Raw genomic sequence first — 18,381 nt, 5'->3', positions numbered from 1 at the left:
ACTCCTTTCCTGTGCTTGTTTCTTTCAGCCACTCCCTCTTTTTTCTCAGTATGTGTGTGCTCTTGGGGTTGGGTTTTCTCTCTCAGCTAGACACTTCATGAATAATCCAGCGCAGTGCTGGAATCCACCGGCTCCTCCGAGGGAGTCCAAGTCTCCAGTGAAGCACAGGGTGTTATCTATCTATCCATCCATCCCTCCACTATCAATCTCTCTGCTTCTCCACCTGCATGAATTCACACAAACCGTGAGGAGAGAAGTATGCCAGCCATCTAAGCTATGTCATATCAAAAAGCGCTTGTGCAAATCTGCGGATTTGAAGCCGAGGAGGCTGATTGGTCGCTTTTCCAATGAAGGAGACAGAATGAGGACACACTGTGGCTGGTTCTTCATTCAGCAGCATAATAAACAGCACATGCTGCTCCAGCACTGTAGGAAGGGGCGGGTCAAAGGCTAACTAAGGAATTAAACATGAGCAGAGTAGAGGACACGCCCACTCATATACTAGATCTTTTATGGCTGGCTGCGAGCAGCCAAACGCGCACGTCCTAGCCTGATCTGAACATTTATAGCTATGAATAACAAACAACAGTTAGGGGCCATTCACACAGAATGCATTTTCCATTCCAATGCGCTACTTTTTCATAGTTTTTTTAGTTAAAAACACGCTTGGTAGATGCGCATAACTGTTATGCTCGCATCTATTACATATACGTTTTTAAGACGCTTTTATGTCAAGTTAAAAGAATTGCAGCTTTTACACGCAGCACTGCTCATCATTGTCAGTTCCAAAGCAGTGGACCAATCAGAAGAACTCTGAGGCGGGGCACAAGCATTGCACGCTTCTGTTTACAGTAGCAAGTTGGCATGACAACGGTTTTATTTGATGGCAACATGGGGGAGGAGGCACTCGTGGTGGCTGTATCCGGACACCATAAAATATTCTATAACATTTCTTTAAGTGATTATTACAACTTGTTAGAAATTCAGCTTTTTGCCTATTTCTATTATTACCGTTATTGTTATTGCATCATTTCTCAAAAGTGCGTCTTGAGACTGTGGTGTTCTACGTTGCGCTTTTTTAAAACACATTCCTGAGCGTTCCATCTCGCATTTTAGACGCAAAGATGCATTCTGTGTGAATGGCCTCTTAGAGTTGATGAACACCATTTAAAACAGGAACTAGAAAAAAAAACTGCACAGTAGATACACTAAGAGGACGTACGCTTGAGAAAGAGGTTTGTTGTTGCGTGCCCATAGGGTATCATCGGACAAACACCATAAAAAAACTGAAGGAAGCGAAAGATGATATAAAAAGTACTTCCACTATCTGCATGAATCAGATTCACCTAATGTGTCCAAGGCTTCTCAGGACACAAGCTTGTGGTTTGCGAATTATACTGACAGTGCTCGCCCAGGACCAGCCTCAGGCTAATATGGTTTACATGTTGGACTAGGGCTGTGCAAAAAATCGAATGCGATTTTCATGCACATCTCATCAGTAAATACGCTCCTGTAATTAGAAGTATATTGTTTTTCATGTCCGCGGTTTGAAGCAACCCCAATACCAATAACGTGATATTTAGCCCCTAAAATGCGTATTTTACCAGGGCAACCCTTCCAAAAAATGTATATTTTAACCCCGGGAAGCAATTTTTATCGGGGAATCTCCCGGAAACGCGATTGGGCTAGTTTTGGACTAGTTTTAAGAAGCAACTGGACAGGATTTGTTGTGAAAACCTGGCAACTCTGATCTGAACGCACGTGCTTGAGATACACTTCTAATTAAAGGAGCGTCTTTACTGATGAGATGCGCATGAAAATTGCATTCGATTTTTTGCACAGCCTTATGTTGGACATGTTCATGAATCAACGTATTTTGCTAAAATTCTTATCAGGGTTATTATCATTAACTAAAACTATTAAAAACATTTTCATTCATTACAAAAAAGCTAAAATCAGAAAAAATATTAATATTATATGAAAAACAAACAAAAAACTTAAGATGTTGCCAAATAACAAAAAGAGTTGAAGCATAAAAACTAAAACTCAACAAAAAATAAAACTGAAATAAAACCTTAATAGTCATAATTAAAATGTTAATTAATATTAAGATTTAGGTTATGATTATAGAACATCTTTATCAACCAATAATTTTAATTTGTTTTTAAGGATAGCTTAGAGTTCAATGGTTCCCATTCACTAATAATAACATTAAATAAAATAAAATTAAATTAATGGAAAAACGAGTAGAGTTACAGTATGTAAACCCAAGCTACACAAACAGCTGTCTTAAAATCACAATTTCTTCAATTTCATAATCGTGTGATTAAATTGTCTATGATTATGAACGCCACTTTGTGTAGCTTGTGAGTGAACGACAGCACTGTAGTAAATGCTGCTCCATCTGAAAGCACGTGATGGAAATGTACTACTAATCACAGAACCGGCTTTACTGATGAGATGCGTATGACAATCACACTCGATTAATCGTGCAGCCCATATTTATAGTCTTTACTGCCACTTTTGATCAATTTAATACACCTAATTTAATACAGCAAAAAAGGGTCAAAAGAAAGAGATCAGTTTCTTATTTACTGTATATACAGGTGCTGGTCATATAATTAGAATATCTTCAAAAAGTTGATTTCACTAAATCCATTCAAAAAGTGAAACTTGTATATTAAATTCATTCATTACACACAGACTGATATATTTCAAATGTTTATTTCTTTAATTTTGATGATTTTAACTGACATCTAAGGAAATCCCAAATTCAGTATCTCAGAAAATTAGAATATTACTTAAGACCAATACAAAGAAAGGATTTTTAGAAATCTTGGCCAACTGAAAAGTATGAACATGAAAAGTATGAGCATGTACAGCACTCAATACTTAGTTGGGGCTCCTTTTGGCTGAATTACTGCAGCAATGCGGCGTGGCATGGAGTCGATCAGTCTGTGGCACTGCTCAGGTGTTATGAGAGCCCAGGTTACTCTGATAGTGGCCTTCAGCTCTTCTGCATTGTTGGGTCTGGAATATCTCATCTCTATGGGGTTAAGGTCAGGTGAGCTTGCCGGCCAGTTAAGAACAGGGATACCATGGTCCTTAAACCAGGTACTGGAAGCTTTGTGGCACTGTGTGCTGGTGCCAAGTCCTGAAAATGAAATCTGCATCTCCATAAAGTTGGTCAGCAGCTAGAAGCATGAAGTGCTCTAAAACTTCCTGGTATATGGCTGCGTTGACCTTGGACCTCAGAAAACACAGTGGACCAACACCAGCAGATGACATGGCACCCCAAAACCCCAAATCACTGACTGTGGAAACTTTACATCGGACCTCAAACAACGTGGATTGTGTGCCTCTCCTCTCTTCCTCCAGACTCTGGGACCCTGATTTCCAAATGTACTTTCATCAGAGAACACCACTCAGCAGCAGTCCAGTCCTTTTTGTCTTTAGACACTTCTGACGCTGTCTGTTGTTCAAGAGCAGTCTTCCCCATGATTGTGCAGCCTACAGAACTTGACCGCAGCGTCAGTTCAGTCAGGCCACGGAGGCAAGGCTGTGAACAGCTGATGCGGTCAGCTGTCAAATCGCTCCAATCACCACCTCTCTATTAGACATGGGACACACGTGGCACTACTGCTCGGTAAGTATGCTCAACTACTCGCAAGGCTCAAACTGCTCACGAGAGCCTTTGCTCGCTCAGAAACTATCAGACGGCGAATCTATCTCCATAGGAAGCATTAAATCAGGTTTTGGCAGGATTCCCACAGAGTATCTCATCAGATTTCAGTCGTAAACTTAAGAGAATTTGCCGTGTTGTTTGTCAAGCAACAGACTGAATTGATATGAGTGAGCTCTTGATATAGATACTTTGCACGCGATTCATCGCCAGAGTGTACTAATACCACCGAATCACAACTTTACACGAGATCTGCTTCCTGCTGGAAGAAGCTATATTCAACAAAATCAAAGCATCCATGAACAACTGGCAATTTCAACTTTAATTCATCTCCGGACGTCTCCACGAAGCTAAGCAAAGTATTTCATTTTTACTGCCTAGTGTTATTGGCGAACATGCTCAGACATTGCTTATTGTAAAGCTATTGTTCAGTTACGTTGCGAGGCTTGCTATCATATTACCACACCAGTAACTCAGTTCAATACAGCCTACCCACGAGCCTCGTATCTGTGGTCAAGGCTGTCTATATTTACGGCTGCTGCTTAGGCTCATCTATTGGAGATGCTTTCATAGAAGGTATCCGTACTGTTACAGGTGCACGCTGATCTTCAGCTGGTTAAAAGAGCACCCTTCGCTTTTTGCCGGCTCCACTGCGAGCCTCCACTGACTGAGCACGCACCTGATCAAACGGTCAAGGCTTCATACGTGTCACATTCACTGTCATACAGGGTAATAGTACGGGTGTTCGAATCCTCGAAAATGCTGGAATTTAATGCAGTGTTTTCAGAGTTAATTATATAAGTGCTTGGATTTAAATAAGTGCCTGGAAATGCGCGCACTATTTGCTTCTTACTGAATGGTTAACCATTCGAGTCTGCGCCTGTGGCTGTGGAGTGCTCTATTAACACGAGCCCTAAGATTAAGAAAAAGTCTGCTTGGTTTGTTTTCCATGGGAGAGCGTGTGCTTGAGCATATATACATATAAAAAAACATAAAAAAAACTTGCTCAGTTAGACTACATTCTAAGACCGCAATGCATACAATCATATGCAGGGTTCCCCAGCATCAGGGTTGGTATTATTGGCATTATATAATCCCACACAGTGTTGAATGCTACAGCCATGTCAGATCATGTGTCACTGGACTGGACTCTCTCGAACATCGTCATCACAACAGCGGAACGATGTAAACAAGAATTAATTTGTGGCATAGTCCGTGAAATGCAGTGGAATCGTCACTCATCAATCAGGGATATGTTGCACGTTCCGTAAATTAAATCCCGAATGGATTAACCATCTGTTATGCTACAAAATCACATATTGAAGGATGTATGAACATGATGTGTCATTCTCCCACAAACATTAATCGTTATTGTGACAAAATCTAAGGACATCATTATTGTAAGGACATTCATACAAACCGTTGTACCGGTCCAAATGCGCTGCCGTGGCAATTTGATGATTTGTCTAGAACAATGAATTGCTATGCACCTCAAAATCCAAACGTTTTACAAGTAAGGGTGTCTGTGGGGTATCTGTGCATGTGCTTAACTAAGGTAAGAGTATTTATGCAAAAAAAATAAAAAATAAAATAAAATTACCCAGTCTTAAGTGCTGGAAAATTAAATGTCTTTGGAAGTGCTTGGATTTACTCGAAGGTTTAAGAACCCTGGTGTAACAGACGGCGACAAAGAATAACCATCCTCTGAAACCATCGGGAATCAATAGTGAGAAGCACTGGCTGCATCCGATCTTAGGCAGTTGACTCGCTGAGCATCAGGCATGTTCGACTCACCAGCACTGTGCAAACCGATCGCACCCTGACTGAAGCAGTGCACACCGGGAAGAATATTGTCCGACTGAGACTGCGCCGACGCACATGACCGTCACGTGTGGCATCAAGTATCGCGAGAGTGTTTCGAGAGCAGCCAGCTGATTCAGCCTGCAGTTTCTCCAGAGTGACAGCTGGAGCGCTGATGACGACACAGCGGTTCACGATTGGCCATATTCACCACATGACGATGATCACGTGCTTTCGGGGTTATTCAACATTTCAGTTCCAATAATGGGCCACAAATCTGTGATTAGAACTGTAAAAGCTTTTAATGTAGTCAGTTGTCGTATTGAGTCACGTCATCATCCTACACTGATCAAAGCGAATATACCCCTTTATTAGCAAAAAAAAAAAAAAAAACCTTCTGAAACGCCCGCATATTTGACAATTATGCATTTTATTTACTTCATAGTGGCAAGTATGTGATAGACATGTCTGTTTCTCCTCATGAATCGATTTGGGACAAGCTTCTGAAGCAGAATAATGGTCTATAGCTGATCTACAGCTAAATATAGATGCGTTGATTATAACCAGTGGATATTTCGTACTACGTACATTTAATAATAAAATACGACACTGACCGCAAGGGAAAGGATAATGAGAAGGAGGATGAGAAGAATGAGGAGGAGGATGAGAAGGAGATGGAGAAAGAGAAAGAGATGAAGAATGAGGAGGATGAGGATGAGGATGAGAAGATCTGCTGGGAGATCACCCCTTGCCGCGATACCTGAGGGGGCCGCTGTTATCCCTCAAGCGAGGGACGAACTCCCCCTCAGAAGAAAGGGACCTGCTGTTCTCTCCAGCTGGAGAGAGCACCCTTTGCTGCTATGGCTGCAGGGGACTGCTGTTCATCCTTCAGCAGAGGATGAACACCCCTGCTACTTAAAATAAGAGGGGACTTGCTATTCTCTCCCTCGCGTTTTAGAGGGGAGGATACACCTCTCCTACCATAGGCTGCATTAAGGACATCTCTATAACATTGTCTTTCTCTTTTGCAGGAAGGAAACAAGGAAACGCTACTCTCACACCACTCAAACCAAGCTCAAGGACATGCTGCTCGTTTGCGGTTCTCCTGCTGGAGAAAATACCCTTCGCTGCTATTACAAGCTACCTTAATTATAGAGAGGCCTGCTATTCTCTGCCTCTTTAGAATGGAGAATACCCCTACGCTAGCCAGTAGGCTACATTAAGGATATATCAATAAAACTGTCTTTTCTCTTTGCAGGATTGGAACAAGGTTGGTTTTGGGGGGTTCTTCTTCAGGCCGTAATACCTCTCATTATGTTTTGGGGGTTAATGTTAAAGCTCTTGTATGTTCAGTTATTCTGGGAGCAAGAACCCCCATAAGGAACCATACCGCCAAAGATAAATTGTGTTCAATAAACTCAAGTAAACTTGCCAAAGTGGTTCCTGTCTGAACTAGACTGAGAGACCATTTAAAGGCCTTTGCAGGTGTTTTGAGTTAATTAGCTGATTAGAGTGTGATACATTTGAAATATATCAGTCTGTGTGTAATGAATGAATAGAATATACAAGTTTCACTTTTTGAATGGAATCAACTTTTTGATGATATTCTAATTATATGAACACCACCTGTATATGTATATAAAAAAAAATGTATCTCTTACTTTTGACCCTGTGACGTTTCTATTTTGTAGATGTTTCAACAGTTCCCCTATTATGGATTTGTTTTTAATTACTTTTCAAGCAAAGTAGAGGTTTGAAAAAATTAATTGCTGAGCGAATCATTTGGGAGTCATTGAGCACGTAAGATAAAAAATAAATGCATTTTATAAGACAATGAAAGTGTGCATACCTAGCTTTGTTTTACACAAAGCTGACAGAGAACCTCGCCTGGACACTACCCTAAGGAGATTTCAAGAAGAAAGTGGTAAATCAGTCTTTTCTGTACTCTCTCAATCAAACAGCTGTCCATTTGAGAATCATGTAAGCCTGAGATTATCTTCAGAGGAAACAGATGTTGTACAGTAGAGAGATACACTCTTGGCTCTTTAATAAAAGAAAGAACCTACTTGTTTTGCGCCGAACAAAAGTCACGGCAGCCTTCCTGTTTGTTCCTTCTCCCTAAAGGGTCTTGTTTCTACATGGGCATTTTCTCAGAAGGAACAGACAGTCACAGCAGAGGTCAAAGGTGTCTTAATTCGGAGAGCATCGAATACAGAGGGGAACAATAGCAGATATGACTCTGCCTTCTGGAAATGTGTGAAGGTCATGTTCGAAGGTCGCTATCACTACAAAAAAAAACTTACAAATCAGATTTTTTGGTTTCGTTAAGCAATGTACTTTTTTGTCTTAAGCTGTGGACACATTTAAAATTGTACCCTTGAATTTTCATGGACAAGATCCAGTAATTTCAATAGGAATCTACATGATCAGGAATTTTTTCTGAGGCTTAAAGATTTATTCACACAGATTTCACAACGGACAAAATGAAATTTACTTGGTTGCTACTGGCAACAGACAATTAACCTGTTTTTGCTTGTGAAATTTCATTGAAATTTTGCTAACATGACCAGTCTGTGAAAGCAAACCTGAAATAAAATAGTTTAAAAGATCATAATCCTGCTTTTAGCGTGAATGATGCATCAGAGTATATTATTTCAAAGAAAAAGCAATCATTCATCTAAATATAAAAACTCGCTTTGACAGAAAATAGCAACGCGACTGACATTTTAGGTCACATGATAATGGCAACATGGTAGATGTAGTAATCTGGATTACAGTACTACCACGGGGGGGGGAATGTCGAGGATAATAATTTTAATTAATACTTTTATTCAGTAAGGATGCATTCAACTGATCAAAAGTGACAGTAAAAATATTTATCATTTATCCCAAAAGATATCAATTTCAAAATATATGCTTATATAATATAGGTTTTTTTCTTTCTTTTTTTACTTCGAGTTTTGCATCAGTATTTACAAACCTACTAAGCAGTACATCTGTTTTTAATATTGCTGATAATAAATGTTTCTTGAGCAGCAAATCAGCATATTAGAATGATTTCTAGTACTCCTAAATATGAGTACCATAGGAATAAATTACATATTACAATTTATTCAAATAGAAAACAATTATTTTAGATTGGTAGCATACTTTTTTGTACTTACAAAACACCCTTTATTAAATATTAAGAAGCAATTTTTGTCCAGTGCACTACATACTTTAACAGAACGCAAATTCAGACGAAACAAATGTCAAAAGAGCACAGAGTGGGCGGGGAGAGGGGTATAGAATCGAAATTAAGGCTTGGACTAAAACAGCCAAACGCACACACAGTGTCACACACACACATCCTCACTCACGGCTGTCACCAGCTGGTCCAGGTGGTGATGGTATATTAGCACTAATGAATATGGAAAAAACGTGAATTAATGAGTTGCATTTTAAAATAGCACCCTGAATTTCTACTAGTTACAGACATGTACACACACACACACACACACACACACAGTTTGAGAGAGGTGAACGATGTTAAATTCGGAAGCCAGAAGAGCAAAGACAAAAAGAGTGGCAACATCTGCATCTTAATTGAAACATGTCAACACTTTCAAATGTAAAAGAGAGCCTGTTGTTTAACAGCCTCTCTCCAGCCCTCCTAGACAGGGCAGTTACTGTGGCCTCAAGCAAAGGGGTCAAAGGTGCCTGGACACACATCTGCCACAACAATGACTCAGACTGTCTGACACAACAGAGCAGCGCAGATTTACAGCACACATGTTTGAAAGGCCTCCACTTCTCCTTTCTGCTCTGCTTGCTTAACTTCAGGTTTCAATGGCTGATTGTGGAGCGCTGGTCAAAACAAAGAACAAAAGAACCCTAGGCCAGCGGCGAAGATTTTTTCATCATCACTTAAACGTCGGCCTTTGTTTGACCAACAGCCTGAATCATGCGAGTCAGCAAATATAGAGGCACAACATCAGCAGAATGAGCAAATGTGAGATAAGACGCATGTGTGGCTAACAGATATTTGAAATCACAGGCCATCTGCTAGAAGCTATGCAATAAATACATAAATATCCAAATAAATTTAGCAGTGACATTTAATATTAAATAATTAAAACATTTAATATGTCTTCACACCACTGGCATGGCACGCTAGAAGCTTTCAGAGACGCATTCAACAACATCACATCGTGGAGGAGATGGTTTGTGCAAGTCAAGGAGACGAAATGGAGTCAAGAAGCCATCATATCAAATCAGAGGGCTCCAGTCACCCTCTCCACTGGAGATGACAGTACAGTACGATTCGACCTTACAAAGACACAGCTATGTCTTCAACATTATCAAAGAAAACTGGTTTCCTGTCACAGATGCTAAATGAGATATATTCTAAGGTCTATATAATGTCCATGGTCTCCTTGCTTATCAAGAATTGTTATCTTAATCTAAGATCTCTGACAATAAAAAGTAATAAAAAGCCTGTTCAACAGGTTTAGAATAAGTAGTTAGGGTATTTCAAGTCACATGCTTGTGTCAGCAGTCGATCCACTCAAGAGGTGCTTCTCAAAGCTCACGCTAACCAATACTTGTGGGTAACTGACTAGTGTCTGTGGTGTAACACGTCATCTGGATTAACTGGATTTAAAGGGACAACTGGTTGTGTCGGACACTAGGCCAATAAGAGAACTTAAAGCATGTTTATGGTGAAGTGCACTCAAGAAGGGAACAGAATGCTAGGGAAAAGAAACTCTCCATTCGACGGGGAGAACGTGTGGGAACTGCTGGATGCTGTACATGAGCAAACAAGGAAAGTCAAACAGTTTGGTGAATTTATAAGGTGTACAAACCTGACTCGTTAGGCAAATATACCAGGCAAATGATGTGGCTTCAGTTGAAGGTGCTCGTATTCACACTCGTTTCCTTGTGAACAAGCGTCCTGGTCGCCTTTGTTCAACAATGCACTTTTATCTAAAGAAATAATTCACCCATTATTAATGATTTACTTGCCTTCCAGGCTTTCTTTTTTTACAAACAAAATGTGATTTTATTTTTGTTGAGGAATATGTCTCAGCACTCCTTTGAATATATTTAAATTGAGTGCCAACGGGCTGTCAAGCTCTAAAAAAAAAGTATACGAAATGGCCCACATGACTTGTGCACTATATTCCAAGTAGCTTTATGTGAAAAAAGACCAACATTTTAAGTCATAGCTCATCCAAAAAATGAAAATTCATTCGTTTGCTCTAAATCTGTGACTTTCTTTCATCTGTGGAAGACGAAAGAAAGTGTTTTTAAGAATTTTGGACCCCAGTGACTTTTATTGCATGAAAAAAAAGAACCTTTACTGCAACACTAGAACCTCAATAGTAAACATCCACATCTTTCAGATGATTTTTCCATAAACGGTTATATCATTAGCCCACAACAAATGAGACTGAATCCAATTAAATCATCAGACAGGCATTAGGTTTATCTAAGACCATTTTCCTTGAATCATATTGGCATTGAAAGCACACTTCTGTTTTCCTTTAACATTGCACAAAACAACTAAAATCAATTATCTAACACCAAGACAACTAAACAGCAGCCAAACCAAAAAACAAAGCCTTGGGGATGCCAATGAGTTGAGCTTTATCACGCACTACTGTGACACAAACGTCATCATGAGAGTTTTTATATATCCCTGACTAACATAAACACACCGTCTCAGGAAGTGTCCTGGGTATGATCTAGGAACAAAATAATCTAGATGTTTTCTTAATGAAAACTCCTGTTTGCCTGGTCTCTATGGAACAAACGAACCAACGTTGGCCTGAACGCTGGGATAAACTGACAGAAGACAATGGCACGGCAGTGAGCCAAAACAAACACAGAATCTGCAGGCTGGCCCTGACGTTTGACGACCCAGACTTCCTCAGTCACTTTGCAGCTTCATCGCTGATATCAGAGAGAGCGGAGTGCAACTGACAAATAGGTTTATTAAATCATACCCACAGGAATGCATGAGAGAAATGAGAAAATAAGAGTCTGTAGACAGACTTCAGGCGCCCCGGGAGTTCAGGATTCTTCAGGATCAGGGTGGTGATAAGACAGAACCCACCTGCACTGCAGGATCTGATCCCAAAACCCCAATGTGATGTTGATGAAAGGCAGAGCAGAAGTACCATCTAAATCACAAGGAACCAACATAAATACCTGGGTTTGGAGGGGGTTTGGGAGCGAGTCTAGCCTTTCCAAACAACAGAGCAAAGGAAACACAGTCTACTGGAAAAGACGTGTCTGGTATCAAACCATTCTATTTTTCAGCATTGTTTCTGGCTGGCTAAGATAGACATCATTGAGGATCCTGATAAGGGTGATGACTGAATCTTTCAGGCATCAGAAAATCATTTTGATGATTAAACCCCCAAAACCAAAGTAGGGAATATTAAAAATAGCCTAATGCCTGGCTGAGTGAGTGGAGTAAGAGACATATAAGGCAGAACATGATACTTGAAAGCAAAAATTAACCCGGCAGTAGATGAGGCAAGACATTTCAATGTGTTTAAATCACTGTGGGTTTCTACAGCTGCACACCACACTAAGCTGCCCTACATCTGCTGCTTCTCGCATAATTAAGGTGACCCTGGTCTAGAGAGCAAAAACTGAGGGACCGAACTCCATCTATTCACCACAGGCCTTCGGTTTAACAGAACCGACTTACATTTGCAGACTCCGCCTTTTTGATGAACTCAACAGACATATTGGGCCTCATTTATAAAAAGTTGCACAGAAACCATTTCTAAAATTGATCTTACAATCATCTCTTAAATATGTGTATGTGTGATTCATAAAATGAACGTACGTACATTATAAACACGTACACGACTCTTTCAAATCTATGAATCAAATGAAATTTAACTAACAAATGAATGGTTTCAACTCTCTGCCTTGTAAACGACTCCTAATTAATGTCATTATTAACATAAAAGATCACCAGTCACCGTCCAAATCCTTTAATTGAGAACAGCGAGCTGCAAGAACAGCTTACATTTTCAAAAACCCTGCAGTACTCGAACAAGAAAAAGTGCGTACATCTGCTCAGACCCTGACGTGACGCTAAACACTTTTCCACCTCAAAGCCCGTTTTTACATATATGTGCGTTCGTGTGGACTTAAGCATACACACTCTCTAAAATCAAATCTGAGCGTATGCACTCTTTTTAAATGAGGCCCATTATTTATTAGCCCACATACACACAAATATAGGGCCTTTTGATTTCTAAAATATGGAAAATGAAGATGGAATTGCAAATTCCAGTCATAAAAGATTTGGCTAAATTTTGATGAATAAATCAAAGCAGGGCTGAACACTTAATCAAATTTTAATATGGACCACAGACTACGAACATTAAACCACAAAAAGCCTGCATGTTCTGCGTGTCACTATATTTTATTTGATAAAAGTATAATCAGATACACTCAAAGGTCTTCACTACAACCGAGCAAAATAAATTATAATAACAATATATTAATATTGTATAGTATAATGTGCTGCTCGAAGTAAAAACAATGGTGTTTTTAAGGAAAATTATTTTTTATCCGTTTTTTTAGTTGAAAAGCAAACCTCTGTTGTGCAAGCTTTTTTTTTCAAAATTAAAATAACTTGTTAATTCCATTTGATATTTCAGAAGATTAGTCATTAAGCTGTTAATGTTTTATGCATTCATTTGATCACCATTGTTTTTGATAATATTGTAATTTTAGATAGAAGTATTTGTATTAAAACAAATAATTCAGAATTTTAGAAAAAATAGAAATTTCATAGCATACTAGTAATGTAAAAAAAAAAAAAGTAAAATATTAAATTGTTAGAGTTCTATGAATTTAACTGATTTGACATCCTTTTCGATTATTAATATGTATTAAACCATTTAAAAGGAATCCACAAAACTTAAAAATAGAAAAATGTATTTGGATTTCATAGGTCCTCACAAATATACAATAAAAGCTCATCGGGGGTATTTTCAAACCCGCACCCAATGAGCATCCTGGCTACGCTCATATGTCAAGCACAGAAACAATATATGCCTGGCCAAGTGCAGAAAAAAAGCTGAAAACAGACCCCATAAAAGGTCCCTATAGGGGTACAGAAGCTTCAAAGGGACAAATGTTAAAAGAGCAACACCTGGCATGCTGGGCTTTGTGGTGACTTGTTAGCTTGGTGATGGACCCTCCTTGTCTGATACTCGAATAACCAGCAGATGACGCAGGACGCTCATTTTAAATTATGAGAATGAGATTAGACCAAAATTCCCCCAGATCACCGTACGGGACATTCAACATAAACAAGACTGCAGTAAAAAGCGCTGAACAAATTCTAGCATGCTTGAATGGCTGCGAGGTTTCAAGAGCTTCAGAGAATTCTTCTTCAGTTGCGTGAAAGGAAGTTATGAAAGACGAATCCCCAAGATTTGATCTGAAATGTGGCAACACTATTTGTCGTCTGAGGTCAAAACAACACGCTCGGAAATTAACTTTGGGAAAACCAATTTAAACGGTGTCAAAACTATCAGTTCCTCCCGGCCCTTCATGCTTCCTTCAGTTGTGAATTGAATTTCACTTGCCTTGCCGTTGAAATGCGGCATATGAGAAAATATACCTGTCAAATACCTCTTCTCTCCAAAACAAGAACCAAAGTTCTCCTACTTCACTGGTGTTTAGTTAAGGACCTCTGGGCCTATTCACACACACACACACACACACACTCTATACTGGCCAGCCGGTGAATCAATTTGTGGCTTTTAATTACGATTGGGTGATTTTCTCAGCTGATGCCCCCAGACCAGGGAAGACATTTCTCATGTTTTGCCGGTGTTGAGACACAGCTGAAATTATTTTGTGTGTAAAAGTCTCAAGCACCCAAAACCCAGACGGCACATGGAAATCCCTAATCACTTTATCACAGCTGCTATAATGGACAGCCAATCACATAGAAATTAATATAAAGCATGCTAATCACTTCTAAGAACGTGGTTATGACCCTTACCACACCTGTTTTAATGGATCATTTTGGATTATGCATCAATGCAAAGTCTCTCTGAAGAAGGAATAACAGTCTATGAAGACATAAACGACAATCACATGAGGTATAAAATTAAAAGCCTTTGTTGGAATAAGGATATTATGTTAAAAACCACAATCAATGGGCCATCATCAGGATGTGCTTATGAGCCAATGATAAGTTTAGGTAAATTCTTTGGCACTGGAGTTCAAAAGTGTGGCGCCACACCTGGCAAAGGCTTAACATTAGGATGGTAGTAAAGCTACATGAAAGCCAATGAGTGGTCTAAAGATGACAAGGCCAAGAACATCAATACACAGTTGTGAACTGAACTCCCATATTGTGCCCCAGTCAATGCTGATGCACAAGCAATAGTCCCGTTCCATTCGCCGTATGGATTTTGCATGCATATGCAAAAAATGCATGCAATAATGAAGGACTGCTCATAAGGAGGGTCTCCTACCGGTCTGATGAGATACAAACACATTATCTGCATAATAACAAATCAGGGCTTACAGGACCCTACTTAATATTAGGGTATTTAAACAAACATTAACATTAAACCCCAATTATATTTTTACATGCTGTTATGACAATAATGGACCCATCTGAATCACTACTTTGTTTAAATGCCTTGGACTAATATGTAAATTTGTAAGAAAAAACAAAAAAACAAACAAACAGAAGCAATCAATAAAAGAATACAAATAAAAACATCTAAAATGAGTTGTTGTCATTATTAATATATATATATATATATATATATATATATATATATATATACAGTATATACACATACAGTATATATACATACAGTATATACACATACATGTGTGTGTGGTTATATTATAGTTCATATATTTTATTTCATATATGCATGCACAGCGTTACATATATATATATATATATATGAATGCATAACACAATCAATTATATAATTAATTTAATACTTAAACGATGCACGCACTTAATCTGCCATATGTCTGTGCCATACACTGCACGCGCAACATTGTTGCCAAATAAGATCCAATTGTATCTCCGGCTATGGGAGGTGCATGCAAGCATTTCAAAGGAGAGACACCGGAGCTGAAAGTCTGTCTCCCCAGCACTCCGCCGTTACTCATAACGTTGCAAATAAATAAGATGGTTCATTGATTTATTAAATACGATGAACGCCGCTCGAAAACGAAGCGTAACCATCGCCCATTTCACGTCAACACGCTGGATGTTATATTATGTAGTCGTTTGGAGACTGGACCTACCCGTTATGCTGATATGCAGTTTGGATGAGGATCTGCGGCTCTTCTGCGCCGGTGTCCGTGTAGTGGGAAGCGCTGGAGATGAAGAACACCTTCGCCAAGTGTAAACGCTTCGTCCTTCCGTTTTCCCTTCCTATTAAACAGTAACTCCTGGTTTTCGTGCGTACCGGTCAGGGTTTGTGGATTTGTGATCAGAAGATCACCATAAATCAAGAGTGCGGCTGCAGACGGAAGGACCAGCGTATCTATCAACTGTAGCGACGCGGTTCTGCTATCATATGAAGACGCCGTGTGCATACGGGTGCTCTGCTACAGCTTCTGCGCTTGGGGGCGGGGTTATTGTGCATTATTAATGAGGGGGCGGGGAACACGTCTCCCTTCCGTTCTTCACACGCTGCGCTTTGGGTTAAATCTCTGATTATGCAGAACAATTAATTATAGATAAATGCTGACCGTGTTTCAGTGTTTTTCTACATTTTTTTTCTTTATTAAGTTTCTAAAATATATAAATAATAAGAAATGTAGATCTAAATCTAGCTTATCTTAATAAAATTAAGATATTTGTGCATTTTTCTTAAACTGTGTTTGTTTTTTTTGTTTTGTTTTTTACGTTCTTCAAATAGTTAACTGAATTATTCATGCAAAAACAATAGAGTTTTTCTGCAGTTCTGTTTAAGAAAAAAAAAACTACCATATTTAGGATGGGGGGCGGGGCCTGCATCAAATGTGCCAAATATATATATATATATATATTCTTTTTTTTTTTTTTTTTTTTTTTTTGGAGGAGGAGGAGGAGGAGGAGGAGGAGGACATGTTTAGTCATTGATCTTATCTGATGTTTTGTTGCTCAAACTTGCCTATGGGCATCAAGGCCCTTCTAACACCAAACTATACATCATTACTCATGTTTTCCACTTCCTATCTGACACTTTACATTCAAGCATGAAAAAGGTATTAATGGATTATAGACTATAGCCTATAATTTACAACATTTTCTGAATATCTAATGGCTGAGAGTTGTAAATTGAAATCCTTGGCATTTCTGAATAATTTGTTGATTGCTCCTTTTAATGGTCCTTTTCCCAAAGTGCTGTATAGTAGAATCAAAAAAACCTTTGTGTAAAATCTTATAAGTTGTAAAAACATGTTCATGCTGAATAAACGAGAACAGGCTAATGCATAAAATGTGCTTTATTTGGGATCTGTTTTCTGGTAATTATCTTGATCAAAGGATAAAACGCTAGAGAAAGAATTCACTTTTTTTTCTCTTAGTAAAATGCCATCTCTCAGGGCATAAGGCCGTATATGGATTTTATTCATTTGCACTTTATACCTTTTTAAGAAATTCTGTATCCCAATGAAACCACATGAACAAGCCAAGCTTCTACAGTTCCTGGAACACTGTTTTCCTTCAAACATCACTGTGACTCACATAAGTGAAAATTCATATGTATTTCATCATTCGTTTATATGTAGACGATATGCAATGCTCTAAATCATAAAATAACCCACAAAGAGCATAGCACATTCTTTAAGAACTGTCAGAATCATAATCTGATTCTCACTGATGTGATTCAGATTAAAGATGGAAAATTAGAGCAGCGCCGCTTTGAAGAATACACATCTTAGATGGCTTTGGCACGGTGAGGCGAGGCCTGTCGGATGCACTGGACAAAGCATTAACAAAGAAACAGCCTAATGCGAAGTAGATTAGATTTCCAGTTGCTTAGTGCCAACACTTAATTGAGTAAAAGTCTAACTGCTCTGATTGATATGTCAACTGGATGGGTTTGCTGGCAGAATCTCTGAGACGTCATTGGAATGGCTACTAAATGGAAGCAAATTTAATGCAGAAAACAAAATGTTTCTGATCAGATTTCCTCATTCTGGCTTCCTCAGACGTGACATGGATAAACAATAACGATATCAAGCCTTCGCATAAACGATTAAAATTATTCCAAAGTTTAAAAACGTCGAATTAAAGCTGGTTCAGATCCTTAACTGTAAGTGTGAGCAACAATAACAGTGATGGTTGTCTTCACAAGCACCAATAAATTACAGTTTAATTTAAAATAGTAGCTTAAAAGCCGAGCCATCTGGACATAAAAAGAGCATTAAACTCCTTGATTAAGACAGATGTCTGTTAGAGGCTTGTTCGGGTAATAGTTTAAGTGCCACAGTTTCAAATGTTTTATTGGATATAATAAGGAAATGTTAAATGTCTCCTTAAGTGTTTGTGGTTGTTATAGCTATTAAAGCAAACTATAATTGTAAGTATAATGTAAATGTAATGCAAAATGTGCTGATAGAGATGATTTGTACTCCATTCATATTGAGTCTCATAGTGAGTTTCAAGTTTCATAGTCAGCCTCTCCTTGAAGAAGGACGCCATTTTTGCCAATAGATTATGAATCAAAGGGCAAGTGGTGAAAACTGAATCTGTGTATGTGTATAATCTGCTGGAAGAATCCTCTTGTTGCTATAAAAGCATCTCCAGAGATTAGAGGACAAAGTGTGCCAAGAACACTGCTTTCATTTCTCTACACGGACGCATTCTGTAAATGCTGCTGAATTGCTTTTATGGCAGATTCAGAGAAAGT

The 18,381-nt window shown here is 38.8% G+C and overlaps 1 protein-coding gene across 1 annotated transcript in view; it reads right to left on the bottom strand.

Moving 5' to 3' along the window:
* Positions 1-16,098, bottom strand: part of LOC132142006 (protein TANC2-like) — a 148,820-nt gene extending 132,722 nt beyond the window's left edge. Inside the window, exon 1 of the mRNA XM_059551656.1 lies at positions 15,785-16,098. The gene's annotated coding sequence lies outside the window, so the exon portion shown is untranslated. The remainder of the gene's footprint in view (positions 1-15,784) is intronic.
* Between the last annotated feature and the right edge of the window lie 2,283 nt (positions 16,099-18,381).

This window comes from Carassius carassius, chromosome 1 (assembly GCF_963082965.1).
Source record: "Carassius carassius chromosome 1, fCarCar2.1, whole genome shotgun sequence".
Lineage (NCBI taxonomy): Eukaryota > Metazoa > Chordata > Actinopteri > Cypriniformes > Cyprinidae > Carassius > Carassius carassius.
This window is presented reverse-complemented; position numbering and strand designations above follow the sequence as displayed.